Source organism: Mus caroli, unplaced genomic scaffold (assembly GCF_978045245.1).
Source record: "Mus caroli unplaced genomic scaffold, Mus_caroli_1 scaffold_10, whole genome shotgun sequence".
NCBI classification, from domain to species: Eukaryota; Metazoa; Chordata; class Mammalia; order Rodentia; family Muridae; genus Mus; species Mus caroli.
Window position 1 is genome coordinate 31,832,781 of NW_028227265.1, and position 24,865 is coordinate 31,857,645.

A 24,865-nucleotide genomic window follows, 5' to 3' on the forward strand; every position below is an offset into this window, starting at 1 on the left:
GCAAAGGACTGCCTAATGAGAGGGGAGACCCATGGTCCTGTGGAGGCTCGATGACCCAGTGTAGGGGAATACTAGAGCAGTGAGGCAGGAGTGGTTGGGTGGGTGGTTGAGATCCCTCCTAGAGACAGGGGGAGGGGAGGGGAAGGGATGAGGATTGTAGAAGGAAAACTGGGATGAAAGATAATATTTGAAATGTAATTAAATCAAATAACCAATACAAAATATATTAAGTACTAAAATGTACAGTCTACCCATTGCTAAAAGATAAAAATAAAAATGACTGATTATATGTACAAAGTTTTGTTTGGAATGCACATCAAATACTGGAAATGATATATGAATGAAAGGGGAAAGAAAAAAAATATTAATCCCGAAACATGGCAAAACTAGCTCAACCTTGGAGTTGCACAACAGTGACTGACTTACTGACTGCCACCAAGACAGGCCTTAAGCTCTTTGGTGTGTTTGGATGAAAGCAGTCCTCCTTTCTTGAGCTTCTCATTTAGTGAGTGTCATTGAGTGATGTCGGTAGCTGCAATTGTACATCTCTTTGCTTTTTCTCTGCCAGGTGACCGCTTCTGCTGTAAGGTAGCTTACGGGAGAAAACACGGCTGTCACAGAGGAGAGTGAGTTGCTTGGCACCCTTCACTCCTCCACTGGAAGAAAGACTCAAGGCAGGAAAAAAAAAGTACCATGATGCTTGGAAACCTCAGCTATCAAAATCCACACTGCAGAGAGCACCCTCCAAGGTGTCAGTTACAAAAGACAGAGAGCTTGGAGGACTCACCTGGAATGAGTGCTTTCTAGAATTTGGAGAGAAAGATGCAAAAAAAAAAATGCTCCCTAACAAAATTATTTTAAAAAATATAACAAATAAATAATATTAAGCTTGGGGTGGTGGCATGGCTAAGGAATAGAATTCTTATACAATACATTCAAATCTCTGAGGTTTTTTTTCAAGTTCAGTTAAGTGGTAAACCATCGAAAACATTCATTTTTTTTTATGGTTGTTTCACAACACAAAGTACAATGAATATTTGAGAGAGATCATGATGGGAACTTCTCACAATTTTAAGGAGTAATAAAATAATGTTATATATATGAATATATGTGGATTATCTGGAAGCTACTATAAACTAAGTTAATTAGAGCAATCCACACTGCAAGGTAGTTATCACTTACAGGCTTATATTATGGGTATAAGCCTGAGATGTAAAGGCAATGTATAGAATATAGCACAAAAAGTTACTTCTTCAAGTGTGTGCTCATTCTGTATGCATTTACCTGTGAGTATCACTGAAATGGGGCACATATAGAAATCCCATTTATTTATTGACTCCAGGAAAAAAAACTTCCAATAGCGAAATGGAAAAGAACTTTTCCAAAGGACTTTGTGATGACTAGAGTGTTTTTGGCTTTTTCAGTAAATATTGATCTTCATGTTCAAATAATAGGAGAAACATCAATAGAGATGTGTGGAGTGAGTGCCCCATGCTACCCATAATGAACACTAAGAAATTTAAAAGAGAAAACTACAATAGGTCCCCAGTATCATTGTTGTGTAAGTAGTATCAATGATATTTTTCATAGCATTATTCCACCAGTGACCACAGCATATCTTCTACATTGTCATGCCTTTATCACAGAAATGTAAACAGTAGAGCTGTGTTAATATCTCTTATTTATAAAGAGGCCATCTACAACTTGAAGTCTTATTGAAGAAATGACAAGTATGTAAATAAGATGACCTGAGTGATCTCTGCTACTGCTCTCCAGTGAGAGTGACCACTTTGAATATTATAAGATAGGCATGATAGCAGCTGGGCTATTGTGTAAGGAAGGCATGGTTGAACTTCAGAGAGGGAGATTAGCTAGATTTGTGTGACCTATTGAGTTTAACCCTTAAAAGTCATCTGTTTTTTTTCCAGAAAGAGTTTAAGAATAAGAAGGATTCTCTGCTGCTGACCTTGCATATAGAGTAGACTGAATAAGAAGGATGTGGATAATATCTAGAAGTTGAAAGACCTGGCCACAAGATAAGGGAACATAGTCTTATAGTCTACCACAACAATGTGAGCTTGTGAAACCTCTTGACCTCAGTATAAAAACTTGACTTCAGCTTGTGATATTCAAGGCTGAGACACCAGTTCTTCTGCACCCAAACTTCCAAATCAGGGAATATGAACTAACTAATGGATTCTGCTGTTAGACAGAGTTTACATATAACATTTATTGCAACATTCACAAAATGTACACAGATGTTCTCAGAACAAGAATATATAAAACAGCCCTGGAGTCTATCTAATCCATTAAAAAGCATGTACCTAAAACTAAGTTTAAAAGAATATATCTAAAATACTTCGATAGTACATTGACAATATAAGAAACATCTCAAATGTCATGAGCATTGGGATCATGGCATTTTTGAGAAATTCTCACATAAAAGGGGTATTCATAACGAAAAAGGGCTTTTGGTAAGTCACTGCTCTAGAAATTCTCTTGCGGGTGGGTGGATTCAGTTCATGCTCTACACGACTTGTAACGATAATCAGAAGTTTTTGGCAGAAATACTGCCATCACACCATGGAACATCTGTAGCTATCAGGGACAAAGAAGGTCCCAAGGCAATGAAGGTGATTTAAGCAGCCTTTGAGACTAGGATAGTGATCCTTCTAAAATGACCCATCACATTCCTATCATGAGTAGTGACTGTATTAGCCTTTCAGCTTCTACAATGTTCTATGTGCCTGCACTCCCATACAAGCCTTGTGATTTCCTTTCCTTAATCCAGAAATCATTCTGCTATCATCTTAGACCATCTTTGATCCTGTGTACAACTAACTCAATGGCAATTTTCTATAGAGATTCTCTTTGAGCATTTCTTGAGTCTTAATTCTCTGCTATGTCTTATGCACCAACTTATATACACTCTAGAACTCACCATATCTTATAATCTTTTATTTTTCAATGTTTTAATATATTATTTTATTCTTTTACTTCATTCTCTGTGATACAAACACAAAAGCAACTTCAAAGAGGAAAAGATTTTATTTACACTTCCAGTCACACTACAACATCATTGAGAGGAATCTAAGCAGAAACACAGAAAACAAGAAGGGAGTTTTCCTATACAGGCTGGAATCAAAATGCCAAAGGTGTAAAGGGCTGGGCTCTTTGTTATTAATTAGCAATCAAAACACACATGCCTGCATCCAATCTGACCTCTGCTACCCTTCTTTAAGCTTCCCTTCTTGGATGACTCTGGGATATGTTAAATGATAATTAGAGTAATGTAGGATACTATTAGGCTGATAATATAACTTATATAACAAATTTTATAAGCTGATCAGATGACAGTAAGATCTTATATTAAGGCTTACAAAGAATCCTGAGAACTGCGATAGTATTATCCATCTACTGGAGATATTGAAGTGAGCACAGGAGAGGTTAAAGATTACCCCAGCATGTTGCACACCAGCTAATAACAGTTCAACCAGATTAAAATCAGATTGTCTGAAGGCCTGTTACTCTGTGGTGCCTCTGGGTTACACAGTAAACAATGCACAGCCTGCAGGTAAATCAGTGGCTGATCAACGAAAGATATTCAGTGGAGGTTCTGGAGGGGATAAATAAAAGAATGAACAGCATCAGGGGCAGAAATCAGTCTCACCCCACATAGCAATGTATTCTTTGAATATAATGTAACAGAAGATATACACATAGGAAGAGGGAGAGAAGATAATACTGCTAGCTTGATGTAGCTGAGAACTGTCCCAAACCAAACTATAAACCAGAATTCTTATGTATTTTTATCCTAGACTCAGAAATATCATCTTGCAGAGTTGTAGGAATGGGAGCATGAACAGTGTGTTTTATGAAGTTGTAATGTACTTGATGGTGTGATAGGCCTGCTTTGCTGTTATGTTTAATGTTTTTTTTTTCAGGTGAGTCCTGGGAATAAGCATGAACTCTCAGTGCTCTCTCAGTGAAGAAAATATTAAAACAGAAAAGAACAATGTTTCTTACTGAAATGATTTTCCTATTCGTTCTTATCCTAGAGATGTAGCCTACACATTTCTCTTCAACTTATAACACATTGCATCCCAATAGACCTCAAAATATGGAAATATTGTGGACAAATTATGTTTAATAGCCTTAATTCACACACTGTGAGAGCTCCAAAACATTGAACTATATAATGTCAGTTGTTTCTCCTCAAATGAGCATGACTGCCTGGTGGCCGATGCTTGCTAGGATTTTAAAAGTACATGGACCCCAGAACATATAGTTCGTGAACAGATCAATATTTAAATTTTCGGGTTTACTTTCTATTGAGTGTGCCTTAGTTTTATATCCCTGAAAGGTCAAAACCAGCAAGTACAATCATAGGCTGAACACTGGTAATAGTTGTGCAAAGCAAAGATTATATCTGGAATACTTGATCAATAGGGATGAAGTCACGTCGTTGTTCACCTAATGGAAACTTGCTTATCTTTAAAAAGTGGTATGTCACAGTTCTGAAGGGGCGAGTAAAATATGCTAGGCAGAAGAAACATATGCTCACACTCACACAAATTGAGACATATTTAGGGAACTTCAATGGGTTCAATATGTTTACACTATATAGTGCGAAGTTGTAAATGAATGGCAAGAAGTGAGAAGAGAGAATCAGAAAATAGATGGCTGAGGGATGCTAAGCTACAGATGATTCAATTTGCCTTATGATTGAGAGCTAGCAAACTATTTAGTATCTTGTCTGGTACCAACATCACAGAACTTAGGCTAACTGTATCTCTCAATGCTCAAAGACCATAATGACCTAGAATAAGTAATATGGACATTTAAAACAAGGGGAAATATCTTAGTTCTAATGTGTAAGAAGGATTCACTGCTATGCAAATTAAATAATTGGCCTTATTATATTATCCTTAATGGTTCAAATAGTCAGAAGACTGAACCCATGACACAGAAAAAGAATTAAGTTCAAACCAAAAGGAAAAAGTAATTCCATTAAGGAAGAAAGTCTGTGAATTTACTGGCCTTTTTTTGCTTAAAAAGTTACCTCAGATTCATGAAAAATGATTTCAATCTAATATGCTGTAGGAAAAACCATGTTGTTCTAAGTGATTCTTATATAATATGATTTAGGTAAGATGGTGTCTATTCTTGCAAGAGCTAAGACAAACATTAAGCTTTAATGTATGTTCTACTTAGATACTATAACAGAAATATTACTCTCTTTTGTTGCATGAATTTTATCTTAAGTCTAATTTTCATATAAATTCATATCAATTAATCCTCTGAAACTGATACAGATGATGAAACTATGTAAGTTTATCAAACTTTAAATGATCAGAAATCAAATCACCTGTTAGGATTACCAGTGCCACTTTCCTTATTTTCTGACACTCATATTTTCAGAACTAAGGAGCAAAATAAAGTATCCAACTGTTTGGTGTGAAGCAAAATAAAATGAAAGAGAGCAGCATTTTGTATTGAGATACTTTGTTCATTTATAAAATGTTATGAACCTAGATGCAGAGGTCCACAATCTAACATTAGAGTGGACTTTGGGGGGGACCCCTTAGAAAGGGGGAAAGGATTATAAGAGCAGAGGTGTTGAGACCATCACAAAAGGTGGCCCACAGCATGAACTGAGCAGGGTCCACTGCAGCTCACAGAGACTGAAGCAACAATCTTGGGGCATCTATGGGTCTGAGCTAGGTCCTCTGAATATGTTATAGCCATGTAGTCTGATGTTTTGGGGGACTAACAGTGGGAGTTGGGGTTATCTCTGACATTTTTCCCTGTTTTGGGGAGAGAGTATTAGAAGAGATTACTGGAATTGTGGGGGTGGGGCATTTTTGGGCAATGTGTAAACTTAGTAAAATGGAAACTCTGTGATATCGACATGGAAACTCCCTGAAATCTACATGGGCGACCCTCGTGAAGAAGCCTAGTAATCGGGATATGGAATCTGAAGTGGCCATCTTCTGTAACTATACAAGTCTCCTAGTGGTAGGAGCATCAACCAAGCCACAAACCTTTGGCCTACATTTTGTCTTGCCTGTAACATGTGCTGGACTGATGGTGGCTCAGAGCTTGTGGGAGCTGCCAATAGTGACTGGTTCAACTTAAGACCTATGTCGGGAGAGAGAACCCACAGCTGACACTGCCTGGTTAACCAGGAACCCGATGCTTGATAGGCCAGAGACCTAGGATAGAACCAAACATGATTGGAAGAAAGACAGGCAGAGAGAGAGAGAGAGAGAGAGAGAGAGAGAGAGAGAGAGAGAGAGAGAGAGAGAGAGAGATAGAGATATTATTGAATTATTACTAATGATGGGAGCAGATACAGAACTTGTGTCTGCACTAAGTCCTCTGCATATATATTATAGTTGTATATCTTATTGTTCTTTAAGTGAGTCCTACCTATGGGAATGAGAGGTGTCTCTGAGTCTTTTGCCTCCTCTTGGGACCTTTTTCCTCCTGCTGGGTTGCCTTGTTCAGCCTTAACTTGTTAGGTGCCTTGTAACTTGTTATGTCATGTCTAGTAGATATGCCTTGAGAGTCCATCCCTTTTCTGAAGGAAAACAGAGGAGGAGCAGATATGGGCAGAGGGAACAGGGTGGGGAGAATGGGAGGAGTGGAGAAAGTGAAACTCTGGTCAGGTTGTACTGTATCAGAGAAAATACATTTAAATTAAAATAAATTAAGTTAAATTAAATTAAATTAAATGCACCTTTTTTTCCCCAAGCAGCATTTCCATGGAAAGAGAATAGATCTATACACCTGCTGCTACAACAGAGAAGGCCAGACAGATCCTTATGTTGTAGGAAGAAAAAAAGGCTTTTCCTTTCAATGTCAGACTTATTATTCTATTGAAAAGTATTTCTTTGCCCTTAATTAGTATTTCTGTCAAATATCAGAAGTGACATCTGGTAGAGCAGACTCATTTATAAACAAGATTAAGACAGATCATTTTCTGGCTTATATCTGTGAATATGTTTTTAGCCAATGAACATGATTCTATTTGTTTGTATTTATTTACTTTTTTTTTCAATTCCAGACTGATCACGATGCCTTATTGTTGCTAAGTAAATGTTCTATTACTGGTCTATCTCCTTATTCTCTATTTAGTTTAAAATAATCTTGGCATACACTTTTTCCACATAGTAACAACTTCATAAAGAACATTTATTAAGTATATATCTACTTTGAGGACATGAACCTTCCCAGATCACATTGAACTCCTCTTCTGCTTTTTATTTTGATACAAATTCTTACTGTTTTATCTAGGGTATCATGGAATGTGTGATCCTCCTGCCCCAATCTCTCAAGTATCTGGGGTAACAAAGCCTGCATCAATATTCTTGCACTAATTATACAATCAAATTTTATTTCTTTTTTTTTTTTGAGATTAGAATATATTTACATAATTTCCTCCTTCCATTTTCTCCCTTCAAATCCTTTGATAAACCTCTCCTTGCTTCTTTTCAAATTCATGGCATGCTCTTCTTTGATTGCTTAGTTGTTGATAGTATATTTGTATTACATATGTATGCATGTGTATGTATCTGTATACATACATATATATACATATTCATACACATATTCCTAAACACATAAATATGACTTGTCTATTCTGTATAGTAATACTGATATGTACATGTTATATGGCTCACCATTTGGCATTGGATAAACAATTGCTGTGCTCTTTCCTGGAAAATATTATTCCTCCACTCTCAACATTCCTTACTTGCTTTAGTTGGTTGTCTATGGTTGAGGTTTAATGAGCATTCATTCCCCCATTCACATTAGCATGACTTTTGGTGAGGTCCTTTTTCAGATTATTTCTGGGCAGCCAATGTCGGTAAGACTTCATCCTGAAATTTATAAGAATCACAGTCTCAGAAAAAATTCCTGTTCCTTTGGCTCTTACAGTCTTTCCACAACCCTTCTTCCAAGATGATTTCTGCATTTACTACTTCTGTTTTTCTGTGATGGTCTCTATTTGTTGCAAAGAGAAGTTTCTTTGGTGAATGTTAAGGACTACATATATGGGGGGGTTATAAGTACAAATATTTAGAATGTATTAGGGATTAAGCTGGATTAATAAGGTGGCACTTATACGTTCTCTGAGATCCATAACTTTATTCAATGTGTAGTCAGCTGGGTTTCCAGTACCAGGTCTGAGGTCTCTGTTCTTGAGCATGTCTTACTGACAATTGGAGTGTTACTTGTTCCTGGCAATCCATGCTGTGCCAAGGGAACAAGTGATATTACTGTGCCCTTAAGTTTATCTTGTCATGCTAGTCATTATTTCCATCCAAAATCATCATTGCTAGGTAGAACTGCTGGGTCGGACTGAAGGGTTCTTCGTAGCAGCTCACGTGGTGCCTTCTGATACTGTTAAATCTTATTCTCAGGAAGGAGACTTTAGGTCAGATTCAGCTAGAGGGCTTGGAGAAAGAGACCTCTTTACCCTGTATCTGAACTACATTAAGCTTTAGCAAAGGCATTAACTTCCACTTCTGGGAACAACTAAATACAATAGAAATAGCTTATGTGTTTGAAATTCTCTTGGACAGTCCTGACTGTAAGTTCCAAAAGGGTTTCTACTTCTTGATATTGAGATTTTTGGTAGACAGTCTATAGCTCTTGGAGGGAATACTGTCAACCCAAATGGGAACATATTATTTAAACCATGTATATTTATGTATATACCAACTAGTATGAATTATTGTTATTTTTAGTTAGCTACTTAATAGTATGGGTTGCTCAGAATATTTAAGATATCTTTATTGTTATTTATTCGCCTCTCTGATTCTATATTTATCTCCTTCCTTTTTCCCTAATAAGAACCACTCATTTTTCCCAATTTCACCTTTAGATCTTTTTCTGTTTTATAGTGTTCCTCTCTGTATCACATCTCCAGTCCCATGTGTGATGATCTTCTTCTGTTTTTCTACTTTCTGCAGTTACCTCTCGCTTTATATCTATATATGTATATTGATATATTTATATCTCTCCCTATATATGCATGTCTGTGTGTTTACATGTACATTACACCGAAATGTGTAGTTAAAGAAGACCAAACATAAAATATAATACATAAAAGAGGGAGGGATGAAGATTTGGCTAGAAATTTATGAAGATTTTCAAGAAGGTGAATCTCAAAGTATAGTGTGTAAATCAGTTTGTTCAATTATGTCAAAATCAACTATCAATCTAAAACATGCATCGTTAGTGTAGAACTCTTAATTTTCTTTATTGAAATGTGTGGATGATTTGTTTAATTTCTCACTTAGGCTGGGTAGCTGAAACACCATATTCAAATCCAGCCAAATTATTTGGGACTTTTGTTGTTATTTATTTGTTGATTAATGTTATTGAATCTCTTTGCTCATTGTTGCATTTCTAAATATGCTAGGGCTGTAGACTCAGCATACTTAAAAGTGTGGGTCATAGATAAATAAGTCTTGAGGATTGTTTGCTATATTTGAGAGTATAATAGTTTTGTGTCAACTCAACACAGGAAGATACATGAAAACTATGAAGCATAATAAACAAAGTTATTGAGCAGGGAGTACAGGCTAAGCAAATAAGGAGCATAGAGTAGGGTGTAGGCAGTATACATGGGGGGGGTGTCAGCTCTGTTCCTTGATGATAATTCTGCAACAATAAACGAAAAGAGACAATAGAATTCAACCTGCAAATTAGTAACAAAAGCACATAAAAGTCCACTAGGAAGAGGGTACTGTAGATTAAGTATGCTCAGCATGCTCAGTTAATGGGAAATAAGTAGGTCAATGAAGCTGGATAAAAGTAGAGTAAAATGTTAGAGAGACAAAAGCATACCATGTTCACTTGATATTTTAAGCATATAAACACAATCATTCCTTTTAATTTCTGTTGATAAGATGGGGATAAAATGATGTGAGAAATATCTCCCTGATAGTAAGGACCTTGTGGTATGTTTGGAAAGACAAAGATTCTACACACATAGAATGAAGGAAACAATTTCAGAGATGGATATGATTGTTCTAAGACCAATTCATGAGGGGTGGAGGACAAGTCGAATTTCACCATGAATGTGGAAAAGGAGATGGATGGAAGAAAAATGAGGATGACAGAATGTGTATTGAAATATATTCAGAAGTAATAATGTTCAAACTATTCTTCCTTGATAAACAAGATTAATGGAAAAGAAAAACAGCTAAAACAAGAACTCTCATACCTTCAGCTAAATGCAGGAAGATGCTAAGTCCCCACTATCATGATCATGTTTGAGCTGATATAGTTATTAATAGCACAATCATTCAGTCTCAGAAGTTTTCTGATTTAAATGGTAACTTTCAGTAACACAAAGGTAGCAACAGATAAATGAATACAGATTGGAATTCATAAATGTAAATAAATAAAGGGCCATCTAACACTGTTTCTATACATGGAGACTGAATAAGTATGAACAGTTAAATCAAAGAAAAAAGAAAAAAAGAAAATATCTAATAATAAATAAATAAATAAAATCATCAGTCTGTTTACATTGTAGTGACAAAGCTAAAGAGCTTCTACCAATCAGTCCCTCTATCACAAGATAGACCCAAAATACTAACTCCTCCCTTAACTAGTCTTCTCTTTTATTGTTAGATCGTGTTAGGTATTTAGGAAGTCAAAAATATGCATTAGGTGATCATACTTTCATAATATTTAAAGCTATGATAACCTGTTAAACAATATGATATTATAAATATGATGTTATCTTAGTAAGGGTTTCTACTCCTGTGATAAGGCAGAATGACCAAAAAGCAACCTTGTGAAGACAGTAATTATTTCAGCTTATAACTCTCTTCATACTCCACAACTGAGAAAAATTATGGCAAGAATTCAGGACAGAAATCTGGGGGAAAGATTTGACTCTGAATCTGAATCCAAGAAAAAACTCTGTCTACTGTATTGATCATCATGGCTTTCTCAGCTTTCTTGAAGAACCCAGGACCACCATCTCAGTGTGGCAGTGCCCACAGTGAGCTAGAATCTCCCTCATCAAACATCAATTAAAAATGTATTACAGGCTTACCGAAAGGCCAGTCTGCTGGGGGTATTTTCCCAACTGAGCTTCCATATTCCCAAATGACTCTAGTTTGTACCAAGATAACATAAAACTGAGATGTAAAATTAGAGAAGGCCCTTTGTCCCTGTTGTTCTAAAAGGTTAAATTGAAAAAAAAAAAAAGTTAGGAGCAAATGAACATTCTTCAACAGTGGAGGTGATCAGCTCTTAGGTTCTACTTTGTTTTAAAGATGTATTTATTTATTTGTTTGTTTGTTTGTTTGTTTGTTTATTTGTTTGTTTATTTATTTAATGTATATGAATACACTGTTGCTGTCTTCAAGCATACCAGAGGAGGGCATCAGATCCAGTTACAGATGATTATAAACCACTGTGCAGTTGCTAGGAATTAACTCAGGACCTCCTGAAGAGAATTCAGTGCTCTTAGCCACTGAGCCATCTCTCCAGCCTTATTTTTTGATCAATGAATCACATAGGAAGTATTGTCTATACCTTTTTTAATCAATAAATTTTGTTTTAAAACAAGAATCCTAGACTTGAGGTCATTAGATGATTTTTAACTTTAATAAGTCAGGGAAGAAAATCAGCAGACTTTGGGTTGTTTTGCTTTTGTTTTGTTTTGTTTTTGTTGTTGTTTAGTTTTAGTTTTCCTTTTTCAGCTACAGCCCTTCAGAAGAGTGCAATCATTCTATAGGGCAGATCACATCTACAACGTGTAGTGCACTCTTTTCATTCACTCAAACTTAGTATTTTTGCAGTAGCTTCATTGCCTTTAAAATCCTCTGATACTTTTGTTTATCGGAAATGGGTACATCTAAAAGGAGCTCACACAGCAATAAATGAGATTTGACCAATTAAAATAATCAATCTATGCCCAGTTCTTCTAGTTATAAAATAAAAACCCAAAACATTAGTGTTCTGAAATGCTTTAGTTAATACTGTTTTTATATTAAAAAAAAAAAGAACTTACTAAAAACATATAGGAATCATGCGTGTGATTGCATCTTTAAATGGAATTTAATTCCATTCGATTTCCAGTAAATTAGAAGTTCCAAGTTCACATTATTTCATTATGTACTTTTTAATATCAGTAAATTTTGAGTATAAAGCAGAAATAATTAAGCAGTATATAATGTAACTCTTAAAATGTGTGATATGAGCATTATCGAATCATAACATCTCAGAATTGGATATAATTAAAAATTTTCCATTGATCACGGAAAATAACAGTCATCAATTGATACTGGCAAACTGTTCTACTCTAAAAAGCTATTGAATCATTCTAATCATTAATTTCTTCCTGTGTTGACTCATCTATCCAATTACCTACTCATCCATCAAATTAAGTTTTTTTTTCAACCTTAATTTGTCAGACATTGTGTTGCACCTATTACACGGCATATAAAACATCAAAATTAAATTCAGGCTTAGCAACTTCTGTTATATTCTACAACACTTACTGCAACTGCTGAATGGGACGCTTAACTAAATAAATGTATTAGAAAGTGGTTTCACGGAGTCCTAGGCTATATGGAAGTTTTTTCAAAGTTCATATTTTTGTGTATTTTATTACTGGGAATTGAAAAGAAAGATATTAAAATCACTAGAACTTAGAATGTTGGGGAAATTCAGCTAAATGTTTGCTCATCATTTTATGGGATGATTTAAGGATCATATGACATAAGCACCAACAACATCTTGCTGCACCCTGGAGGCTTACTGTCCTCTACGATGAGAGAGAGATAAATTTGTATTGGGGCAGCAGAGCTCTTATCTTCGAAAATGATAGCTCCTGAGTTACTGAACAGAAAAGGGAAGGGATTAAGTTGATCCAAAAAGTCATTTACCAAGTTACATTGATGGAGGTTCAACTTGGGGTACAATCCATCCTCTCTTGAGGGGATTTGGGGACATTTCTCTGAATTTAACAAACTGGCTTTTCAAAGCAAACTTGTTCTTTCAGATTATGCAGTGATGTCTCCAGGTTTCTGTGTAGTCCCAACTTTCCTCAGAAATTGAGTTACTCCTAGCTTGCTGACTAAGCTGCTTGCCTGAAAGTTTGCAGAATCATGGTATATTTTGCACAGGATGGAGGAAACAGAGGCATGTTTTAGTGAACAGCACTTGAATACCTGCTGACTGTAACATTAAATGTCTGCAGACTCAGGATCCTTCTCATTTGAATTAGGAATTGAAACCTAGTGTCAGGATGATAGAATTCCATCTGTCAATGGTCTGGTAAGCCAGGCTCATGTGTTATAATTGTAAAGCTTATAATTGAGTGTGCAAGCTAGATTAACACAGGCCCTATCACAACACAATGCCTATGATTCAGTCTAATTAACAGTGAATGATGTTTCCTGATCGCTATTACATCACCTCATCTCTCATAGCTTTTCCTTCTATCCTTGATTTTCACCCAACTGTACATATTTCATAATGTCTCAAGATGTACTTATTTTATAATGTCTCCAAATATGTTCCCTATTTATAATTTTTGCAAGGATTACTACTTCAATCACCAAAGTTCTTTGCTGGATACCCAAGAATCTCATTGCCTTTTATTTCAACTTGATTCTTACTGCCTCAACAGCATTGTGTGATCCTGGTGTTTTGTTTTGTTTTGTTTTGTTTTGTTTTGGTTTGTGTTTTGTTTTGTGTTTTGTTTTGTTGTTTTTTGTTTTGTTTTGTGTTGTTTTAATCCAAACTAAACTTCAGATCTACCTTTCTCATTTCTGTTTACTTTACTATCTTTTTTTTCCCAAAATCTTCTCTAAACCTGCTTTACCCCAAAATTCTACACCAGGCATGAACCCCAGAGATGAATTTTACTATGTGCTCATAACTACGTTAAAGCCAGACATCTCAGATTAAGTACCTGAACATTGTTCCAGCATAGCGTTAAGAACAAGAATAATTCAAATTCTAACTTGACATTTTAAGATTTGATTAAGTGTCAAGCCTGAGCCATGATATTCCAACTCAGTAAAATCAAGATCGATTATCACATGGTATCAAGTGATATTTTTTTAAGTTATCCATGATACTTTTTCTTAGACATAATTTATAAAAATAAATTTTAAAACAGTCACCGTTGCTAGATGCATGGAAAAAGCCCTTTGGGATATCCCCATGCTGTCGGAAATTTCAGGATACATTTTCAAGCTGCTTACCTAAGAGTAAGAGTACCCTACTTAAGTCACTTGCTGCTCCTCTGAAGCTATGAATAGATGATCACCTCAGATCCTGGTGTTCTACTGGAGTTCTAGAACTGGTGAGCAAGGACATCAGAACATTTCTTTCAAGTTTAAATTAGGCATTGGAAACTAGTGGCATATCAGGGCAACAAAGGAATGGGAAACAAACCTTCCTGCTGGCGTGATTATACTTTAAAATGGTCCGTGTTCCAACAATTGTCAGCAGGCAGAGCCTGAAAGTCAGGTAGAGGACACAGACCTTGAAAAGACCACCAGGGATGCTCACAAGTTTGCAAAGTTAATAATCATATGCTTTTTCATATGCCTGAAAGAACTCACACATTGCCTTGAAAACAGTTGCAGACAATGCTAGCATTTCATGGAGGAAAGGGAGTGTAAAAATATTTTAAAGGTTGTCATATTTATTTTTTATTTTTGCAATAGCCATTGTTATTATTACTGTCTTTATACTTATTTTCTGTTAAAAATAACTGGAAAATATTCCAGAAAAATGCTATGAAAGAAATGATTAGTTGAGTAATTCTTAACAAATATATCCTTTTTATTTCAGATAGAAATTTCCAGAACAAGTGAAGGAAATTCTTTTACTGGAAAATTCTCTCTGGCAGTATTGCTGTAACTCTAGCAAGTCAGTGATTCCAAATAAAATTATAGCTAATGAGCATGATGTTGGGTATATTAAATATTACTTTCTCAGAGTCCAGATAATCAGACCAACCTCAATTTGAGAATTTTTATCTATATGAAAACTTTTGTAAAATCTTTGTATCACTTTAAATTAACCAGAATACTAGGAATAAACTTTTTGTGTTGAATACCTGTATTCACAATTTCTCTCTTTGGCTCTACTCTGTGCCCTAATAAATTCCCCATTCTATCATCTCATTCATTTACTTTAGGCACAGAAAATGTTGATATAAAAATGCAATCTTCCTGTTATATCATAATGAAAGCCCTGAGTTGCATAAAAATAAAAATGTAAAGATGTCATGCCAAACATTATAACCAAATTATAAGTATAATGAAAGATGCCAGCTAGATGTTATAGTTTTCACCTACAGTGCAATCTGTTTGAGACACTGAAGTAAGAGGATCTTAAGCAAGTTCAAAACGAGTTTAATGAAGTTTTCATAGCGAGTCTGGGGTATAGACAAGATTGCAGTCTAGAAGAAAGGGGAAGAGGAGGGAAGGGAAAGAAGAGAAGGGGAGAAAGAAGAGAAGAAATGAGCCATAAAATCAAGACTGAAAAGAAACAGTATAGAGTAATTTAGTTTAAACAAAATTCATTAAGGACCCAAGTTTTCATGGGAAACACAAGGAAATATCACCTTCAAGGGCACTGGGATGATCACAGTAGACACAGTTGAAATCAAGACATTCAAACAGTTAGTGAGATATCAGTAAATTGCAATGATATGTTAATTCAGAATAAAGTGTTTGATGTCCCTGAGGACAACATAGCATATCTCAGGTTAATATTTTTCAATGTAGATCAAAAGCTTGGATGACTATTAGGAGGTCAGAAGACCCCAGTAAAACACTGCAAAATATTTCTTCAAAACCCCTTTTACATGGATTTATTTTAATCTTGGCCAATTTATTGTGTGTTCTTTGGTTGGCTTTAATCACATAAATGGAAGTAATAATCAATTTAATAGCTCCAAAAGACTGTATTTGGGCATGATTGTGTTAGGTACCTAGTTAGATATCAGTAGATTCAGAATTCAAAGGGAATGCAGCTTCCCTCTGTTGCAGGGTTTTCCCTGTCCAATCACATTAGGGCAGTGGCAGGCCTGTGATTGGACAGGAAAAGGAGGCAGAGGGAGGAGTTGAGGAGACAGGGAGAGAGGTCTGAGGAAGAGAGAGAGAACCAGAATGGAGGTTGATGTGGTGTTGTCAAAAGGTTAGAATACCTGGGTTAAAGCTTTATCATCATCATTTGGTTCTGAAATTATTGTATTGGCATCTTGTAAATTGTGATATTATTGATACATAAATCTGATTGGATAATTAAGCAATAAGAGTCTTGATTCTACCGGGTAATTAGGTGTTGAGATGGCTAACCAGGGGTATATGGGGTGTTGTGTGAAAGTGAGAGGAACTGGGGGGCAGAGGGGCTTCTGAGAGATGGCCTTCTGAGCCATGTGGCCTAGCAGGGCTGGCGAGTTGGCAGACCTAGAGAGCGACTGAGTGAGATCACCTGGCCCAGGGGCTAGCCCTAGAGAGTTGTTGGCTGCAGCAGGAGCTCGGGAATGTGGCCTGGCCCCACTGAGAGTTGGAGGCTTCATTTCGTTATTATTTCTCACAATATTCCCCCATAATCAACATATTTTCAATTAGTAGGAAAAACAACTAGAATATGAATAATGACCAAAAGAAAAAAGCCTGTATCCTATCTCTGCTTGTGATGGAAGAAAAGATATTCTGATGTACCTAGAATTCATATAGTTACTATCTACCCAAAGGCATTCTGAGAAAGAACAAAAACTTATCATTTTCCTGCCCTTATTCACTTGGCCTGTCAGTTACCTGAACAGGAAAACAAGACTCAAGGAAAGATGTCTGTCCCCAGACACAGGAAATAGCATAAAGTCTATCTAAAATGCAATCCCACAGTCTACTCTCACCTCTGGAGGATATACCACTTTACTCTGTGATAATACCATCTGTCCTCTGGACTATGCTCTAGGGGCCTCATTTGAATGCTTCCAAGGAAGAACACAAGAGCCATGGACCCAAAAAGAGTGCAAAGTAGGGTCCTAGAGACAAATTCATGCTTAGGTATTTTGCTGTGTATTTTTAATCCTAAATACTGGTCCCCACAGCCTAGTTGCTTCCAGGAATGAGAGAATTCACATGTACAATGTGACCCTGCTCCTTAATTTAAAGCTATTGGTTAAATAGAGATGGTGACAACCAATCTCTGGGCAGAAGAGACATAGGCAGAATTTGGGGTCTTGGGAGAACCACAGGGAGGGAGAAAGTGGAGAGAGGAGAAAGTCTCTATGAGGTAGATAAATCCTGAAACCATAGCCATGAGGGCTGGACAATTGGAGTTAACAGCTACCCATATGGGATATGGCAAATTGTAACTTGGGGATATTGATGAGGAAGTAGATTCTAATAGCATACATGGCAGATATTTAATAACTAATATCTTACCTCTACTGCTAAGGCATGTTATAAATATAAAGGTGAATATTTTATGTATTTATATTTCAATAAAAAATGAAAAAAAGAAAAAAATGAATGTATTTAATGTCAAAGAAATACTTTTTGCCATAATAAAAATGGTCTTTTTTCTTTCCAAGAGACCTTGTTATAGTTACAAAACTACCAGTATAGGCTGGAAAGAAGATTTATAAATATATTGAAAAATAAATTTATTAATATTAATAGATAGATAGATAGATAGATAGATAGATAGATAGATAGATAGATAGATATAAAGTTGCTTTGTCTTTTTACCTGAAAACTGAATGATCAAAGGTGGGGTAGAAGCCCCAGATTTAGATTAGATATTTATACAACAACTTCATTTAAACGTTTACAATACATTTTTTCTTACTTCTCTTTTTTGGTTTAACATGTGTGTGTCCTGTATGTGTGTTTGTATGTGTGTGTCTGTGTGCGTGTATGCATGCATATATGTGTGTGTTTGTGTTATAGGCACATATGTATGAGAACATGTATGGACATTGTGGGTACAGGTATATTGGATGTTGATATGAAATGTCTTCCTTTATAACTCTCTAAGTTATGATACTGAGGCAAGTTCTGTGGCTTCCCTCAAAACTCAATAGTTCATATAGTCTAGATAGCTAATTTATCCCTAAGGATCTCCTGTATATATTGGGAGACTTATAAGCATGGGCTGGCTGGCATTGCGATCCTTGTGGTCCTCCTAGCTTTTGAATGAGTTCTGGGGATCAGACTCAGACGCTCTTACTTGGAAACAAGTGTATTATCCATCTACCCACCTCTCCAAGTCCCCTGTACATTTCCTTCTCACACTTCCTTAAATCTCCTTTCCCTTTCTACTTCTCACTCTAATATACAGTGTTACAGTTGGACATACCTAACATTTGATGGAAGAAATAAATGGTCTGTATTTCTTGATTTTTTTCAGATACTTATTTTCCTTTTATAACTATTAATAGATATAAGGTTTCTTTCTGTAAATCCACAGTTAAAGCAACAGAATGAGAGAAACAGTCAAATATACTAGTGGTTGCTAATCCTGGTATATATGATTCTCAGAAAGCCCTTAACTGATCCAATGAAGAGGTAGTTTAGATGTACAATGGGCTCTTTACCCAAATAAACAAGTAGCTATCTTTAAAAGTACTGAAGATAGATTTAGATTCGGATTTAAGCTCCCTGCAAGTGCTTACTCTCTGTATGACCTACAATGATCCACTTAAATATGCACAAATTCATTATTTTGATCTACAGTATAGAGACTATCATATGGCACTTCTGGCTTTAATATGAGAACAAACGATATATAAAGAAGTTTAATCTGTGTCTGGCCCCAACACCTGGCATTTTCATCTCATATACACCATTACCTTTCACAGTAAATTTTGTGGCACCTTAATTGTATCATCTCATGCATATGTACATATGTCACATGCCTAGCCACTATGTAGCAACGCACAAATGCATACAACAAAAATGTCTAATCAAAGTTAAAACCTCAAAATAATTGACTCCATTTTTCTCTAAAACTAGTTTGGCATTGGAAAGCAGTTGAACGGCTTGACTCAGTACAGAGTATTGCAATGGGTGTGGAATTAAATGTACTCTATGGCGTTATCAGAACCAACAGTCATGCATCCCCTTCACATTTCTCTCCACGTCTGTCTCCATCCATTTGTTCCAGAGGCAAATACATTAACTGGAAACTAATAATCCATACCCAAAACTTAGGAGGCAAAACCATCCAGTTCTTATCTTAATGCCTCGAAGAACATGATGGAAGGGTGTATTTACTAGCTCCATACTGAAATTCCCCGTGTCTAATTTTTAATGTGGTCATACATGCCTCAGCAGAGTATGTAAGGCAAGGGTCCTCCTTTGACAGAGTTGTCAGGTTTACCGAAAATAACCCAGGTGACGAACCAGACAGTCAAGTGACATTGTACTTCACATGAACAGCAGATATTTTATGGTATATCTTTCAAATGCTAAAGAAATCATAAAATTAAACAATTTTAAACATTATTTTAACTCATTTCTGTGACAAATTGCATACATGACTAGAGCAACATGGGGGAAAACATATTTAATTTGGCTTGCAGTTTCTAAAGGCAGCTTGTCAAGACAGGGATGGGAGATCAGTATGCCCTACTGCAGCAGTTTGGTGGTGGCTGATTCACACCTCAGTGGACCAGAAAGGACAGAAAATTCTGACAGGGACAGGCCAAGGCCCACCTACCCAAGACTCACTTCCTGAGGCAAAGTCCCATCTCTTACATTTCTCTGGCATCCCCAAATGATGCCATAAGATAGGACCATGTGGATCTGTGGTTCATGTTACTTCTAAACAGAGTCCTGCTCCATGTTCTTCTTCAAGTTGATTAGGTGTTTCCAATTTTTCAAACCTTGTTAAGTTTTCCTTCCCATTCCCATTTCTTAAAGGCAATATTTCCATATATTACTAGCTTATTGTATAGATTAAACTAATGCCTGAAGAAATTATTATCCTTTAATTTATATGGGTAAATTTCTTGCTAAACAGCTTTAGACATAAGAGGTCTTGATAATTTTATTTAATCATTTCATTGTACAAATATTTATTTAGTGCCTATTGTATATAAGATAGGATCAACAAAAGCATATACAGTCAGTCTATTTGATTGGGAAAGAGGTATTCAGACCTTAGTGTAATTACTTGATTAATATTATTTACAAACACAGACAATCACTTTAAAGGAAAGAATGATGACTGAATGGGAGACAGAGTTAATTATGGCTTTGGTTCTATGACATGCCTTGATTTTGAACATCCAAGTTCTTCTACAAGTTGATTAGTTGTTGCCAGTTTTTCAAATCTTTTTAAGTTTCACTTCAGCTTCTCTTTTTTAAAAATTAAATTTATTTGTTCTTTTTTTTTACTTATTCACTTTATATTCCGCTCACTGCCCCCCTCCAGTCACCCTTTCCCACAATTCTTCCCCCATCCCACTCCCCTTCCTCCTCTGAGCTGGTGGGAGCCTCCCTAAGTATCCCCACACCCTGACACTTCATGTGTCTGTCAGACTAGGTGCTTCCTCTCCCACTGAGGCCAGACCAAGCATCCCAGATAGAAGAGCATATCCCATGTACAGACAACTTTTGGGATAGCCCCTGCTCCAGTTATTTGGGACCCATGAAAAGGTCAAGTTGCAGATCTGCTACATATGAATGGGGAGGCTTAAGTCCCGCCCATGTATGATCTTTGGATGTTGGTTCCAGCTTCTCATTTCTTTTGCTTTTTCTTTTCTTTCATTTTCTTTTTCTTTTTTTTTTTTTAAACAGGGTTTCTCTATATAGCCCTGGCTGTCCTGGAACACACTTTGTAAACCAGGCTGGCCTCAAACTCAGAAATCCGCCTGCCTCTGCCTTCCGAGTGCTGGGATTAAAGGTGTGCACCACCATGCCCGGCCAGCTTCTCATTTCTTAAAGGCATTATTTCCATATATTGCTCGTTTATTATTACTTGCTATACTGCCTGAGACATAGCAATATTATTTGATGAATTCATTTCACAAATATTTATTTAGTGTCTAGTGTATACAAAAGGGATGAACCGTCTATTCCATTGGATAGAGGATATTCAAATCTTAGTGTAATTACTTGATTCATATTGTTTACAGACACAATCACTTTAAAGGAAAGAATGCTGACATTGAATGGGAGACCAATGCAAGATCTCCCTGGGGAATTTATATCCTCATTTCACTCTTTGAATCAATTTTCTCATCTGGAAATGAAAAGACTCTGATATAAAAGACATTTTAAAATGTCACTGGCAGATGGGGAATAGAACTTGAGTTTCTTGATTCCCAGCCTTCAGCTCTTTCAAGATTGGGCTAAGTAATTCTGTTGCTTTGTTGCCTATCTGTAAAGGAAGGAAGGTTAGAGACAGCAGATGATCTCTATGGTGACTTAGAGTCCATGAATCTTTGAACTCATTGCTGTTTCAAAGCAAAGTTTGTAAGGAAACCCCCAGAGAGGAATTTACTCATTCTATCCCAGTACATCTTTGGTCTGCACAGACATATGCCACCATATGGGATGCACTTAGAACTTCATTAGAAGAAGAATAATTAGTCTCCCATCGTACAGGAAAGAGAAGACACCCCGAGGATAAATACTTTAGGAACTGAAATAAAAGTCTTTTAAAATAAATCTTCCAAAAACAAATTGAGGAGCAATAAACTGGAGCTCATTTGAAGAAAATCAAATGAAATGAACCATTAATTCACCTGTAAAACTGTGGTGGCACATGTGTCCTGGGGAAAGAGACTGCATTTAAGCTCATGTGGGAATGGGGGAATGAAGTCCAACATATTAACAGAAACACCCAGTGAGGATTTTTTGCTTATTACAAAAAGGAAAATAATCACAGAGTTAAATGAGTTAGACCACTGGAAAGAAGATTCACTAAGAAGGTCTCTTGACTCCTAAAGACTTTAATTTTGCTGACATATGCATAAAATTGTTAGAGAATCAGGATATTTGTCTCAACTTCGAGAGGATTAAAGATGATAAGAATGAATCAGCCTGCAGGGGAAAAAAAGAGAGACATAGGAAAAGAGAGAGAGAGAGAGACAGAGAGAGAGACAGAGAGAGAGAGAGAGAGAGAGAGAGAGAGAGAGAGAGAGAGAGAGAACTAAGAACTATCAAGATCATCCTTCCATTCAGCTAATTTCTTTGGTTCTGTTTTGAATATAGATGCACTGATCTACTGATCTAATTCATTATCACAGTCACTAAGTGAAATTTTACTTCTCCCTGCCTCCACCCAAAGGACATTTTATAGTCAGAAATCACTTGGTGATAAATGTCATAAACTCACTTGTTAACTTACAGAGTCTCAATTACATTTCCAATGCTATCCCAAAAGTGCCCCATACCCTCCCAACCACTTCCCTACCCACCCACTCCCATTTTCTTGGCTCTGGTGTTCCCCTGTACTGGGGCATATAAAGTTTGCAAGTCCAATGGGCCTCTCTTTGCAGTGATGGCCAACTAGGCCATCTTTTGATACATATGCAGCTAGAGTCAAGAGCTCCAGGGTACTGGTGAGTTCATAATGTTGTTCCACCTATAGGGTTGCAGATCCCTTTAGCTCCTTGGGTACTTTCTCTAGCTCCTCCATTGGGAGCCCTGTGATCCATCCAATAGCTGACTGTGAGCATCCACTTATGTGTTTGCTAGGCCCCGGCATAGTCTCAAAAGAGACAGGTATATCTGGGTCCTTTCAGCAAAATCTTGCTAGTATATGCAATGGTGTCAGCGTTTGGAAGCTGACTATGGGGTGGATCCCTCGATATGGCAGGCTCTAGATGGTCCATCCTTTCGTCACAGTTCCAAACTTTGTCTCTGTAACTCCTTCCATGGGTGTTTTGTTCCCAATTCTAAGAAGGGGCACAGTGTCCACACTTTGGTCTTCATTCTTCTTGAGTTTCATGCCTTTAGCAAATTGTATCTTATATCTTGGGTATCCTAAGTTTCTGGGCTAATATCCACTTATCAGTGAGTACATATTGTGTGAGTTCCTTTGTAATTGTGTTACCTCACTCAGGATGATGCCCTCCAGATCCATCCATTTGGCAAGGAATTTCATAAATTCATTCTTTTTAATAGCTGAGTAGTACTCCATTGTGTAAATGTACCACATTTTCTGTATCCATTCCTCTGTTGAGGGGCATCTGGGTTCTTTCCAGCTTCTGGCTATTATAAATAAGGCTGCTATGAACATAGTAGAGCATATATCCTTCTTACCAGTTGGGACATCTTCTGTATATATGCCCAGGAGAGGTATTGCTGGATCCTCCAGTAGTACTATGTCCAATTTTCTAAAGAACTGCCAGACTGATTTCCAGAATGGTTGTACAAGCTTGCAATCCCACCAACAATGGAGGAGTGTTCCTCTTTCTCCACATCCTTGCCAGCATCTGCTGTCACCTGAATTTTTGATCTTAGTCATTCTGACTGGTGTGAGGTGGAATCTCAGGGTTGTTTTGATTTGCATTTCCCTGATGATTAAGGATGTTGAACCTTTTTTCAGGTGCTTCTATGCCATTTGGTATTCCTCAGGTGAGAATTCTTTGTTCAGTTCTGAGCCCCATTTTTAATGGGGTTATTTGATTTTCTGGAGTCCACCTTCTTGAGTTCTTTATATATATTGGATATTAGTCCCCTATCTGATTTAGTATAGGCAAAGATCCTTTCCACAGTTAGAAAACAAAAGAAATTCTTGATCTGTAATCCAAAGCTGAATCATCCTCCCCTGATGTCACACCCTGTCCCCTCTGGCCCACTGCTGTGGATTTTATAATCCTTTGAGTATAATGGAGTCATATTGTTTTGTCTCATGCTCTTTCTTCTCTCTGTAACAAAACTTTGCTCTGCTCCATTACAATGATCATCTATGATGCTCCTCCCCACTTCTCTTCCATGTTCTGTACTTAGTCTCTCTCCACAGCATGTAATCAGTGACTGAAATTATATCAGTAATTTTCTCTGTTTCATTAAAATGTAAATTCAACAAGAGCACTACCTAGATTTCCTTATCTGTAACTGTTAGAGACAGATTAAGAATTAGATAAATATTTTGAATGGTTTCTGAATCATTTTGGCAAATCCTATGGAAAGGTTCAGGTATGTATTGTGCAGATTCTAAGTTGCACTGATAAGGACAAAGAAACTGACCTTTGTGGACTTTTACTCCATTTTATAGAGAAAGTATAAGCAATTTGTGACCACAAGTGTACACACAAACACACACACACACACACACACATGCACATATGTTGACCTCGGGAAAGTTTAAAAGCTGCGAGTTAGTTAAGCTGATGACTAAGAAGCCTTTCTTGACAACGTTATATTTAAGAAAATATAAAAGGAAAAATAAAAATGGACTTTTTGTAAGAAATCTATGTTAAAGGGAGATTGTGAAATCTTTATAAGATGGCTAGCATGGCTAGAACAAAGGGAGGAATGTGGCACTGGCTGGGTCATGATAGACAAGTCTTGATGGTTACTAATTGCATTATCAGTAGAATTATGACATCATTTATTTTGTTGATGCCACTGAAGTTAGAACAGGGATCACGAGGGAGGAGTTGCCTCTATTTGGAATCTCTTTAGGTCAGGCTCAAAAGCTGGATTTTGGATACATTACTCACATCAAGCATCATCTGCTATCATCTGATTGCCCAGCAGGGACTACACCTGTATGTAACTTCTTCCTGGGAATGCATAGTTTCCTTTCAGCAAGATGAGTTGGATGCCAAAGTCACTACTCAAGAAAATAGGATGGATGGACTTCATATTTTTACAATGTATCTTTGTTTGAT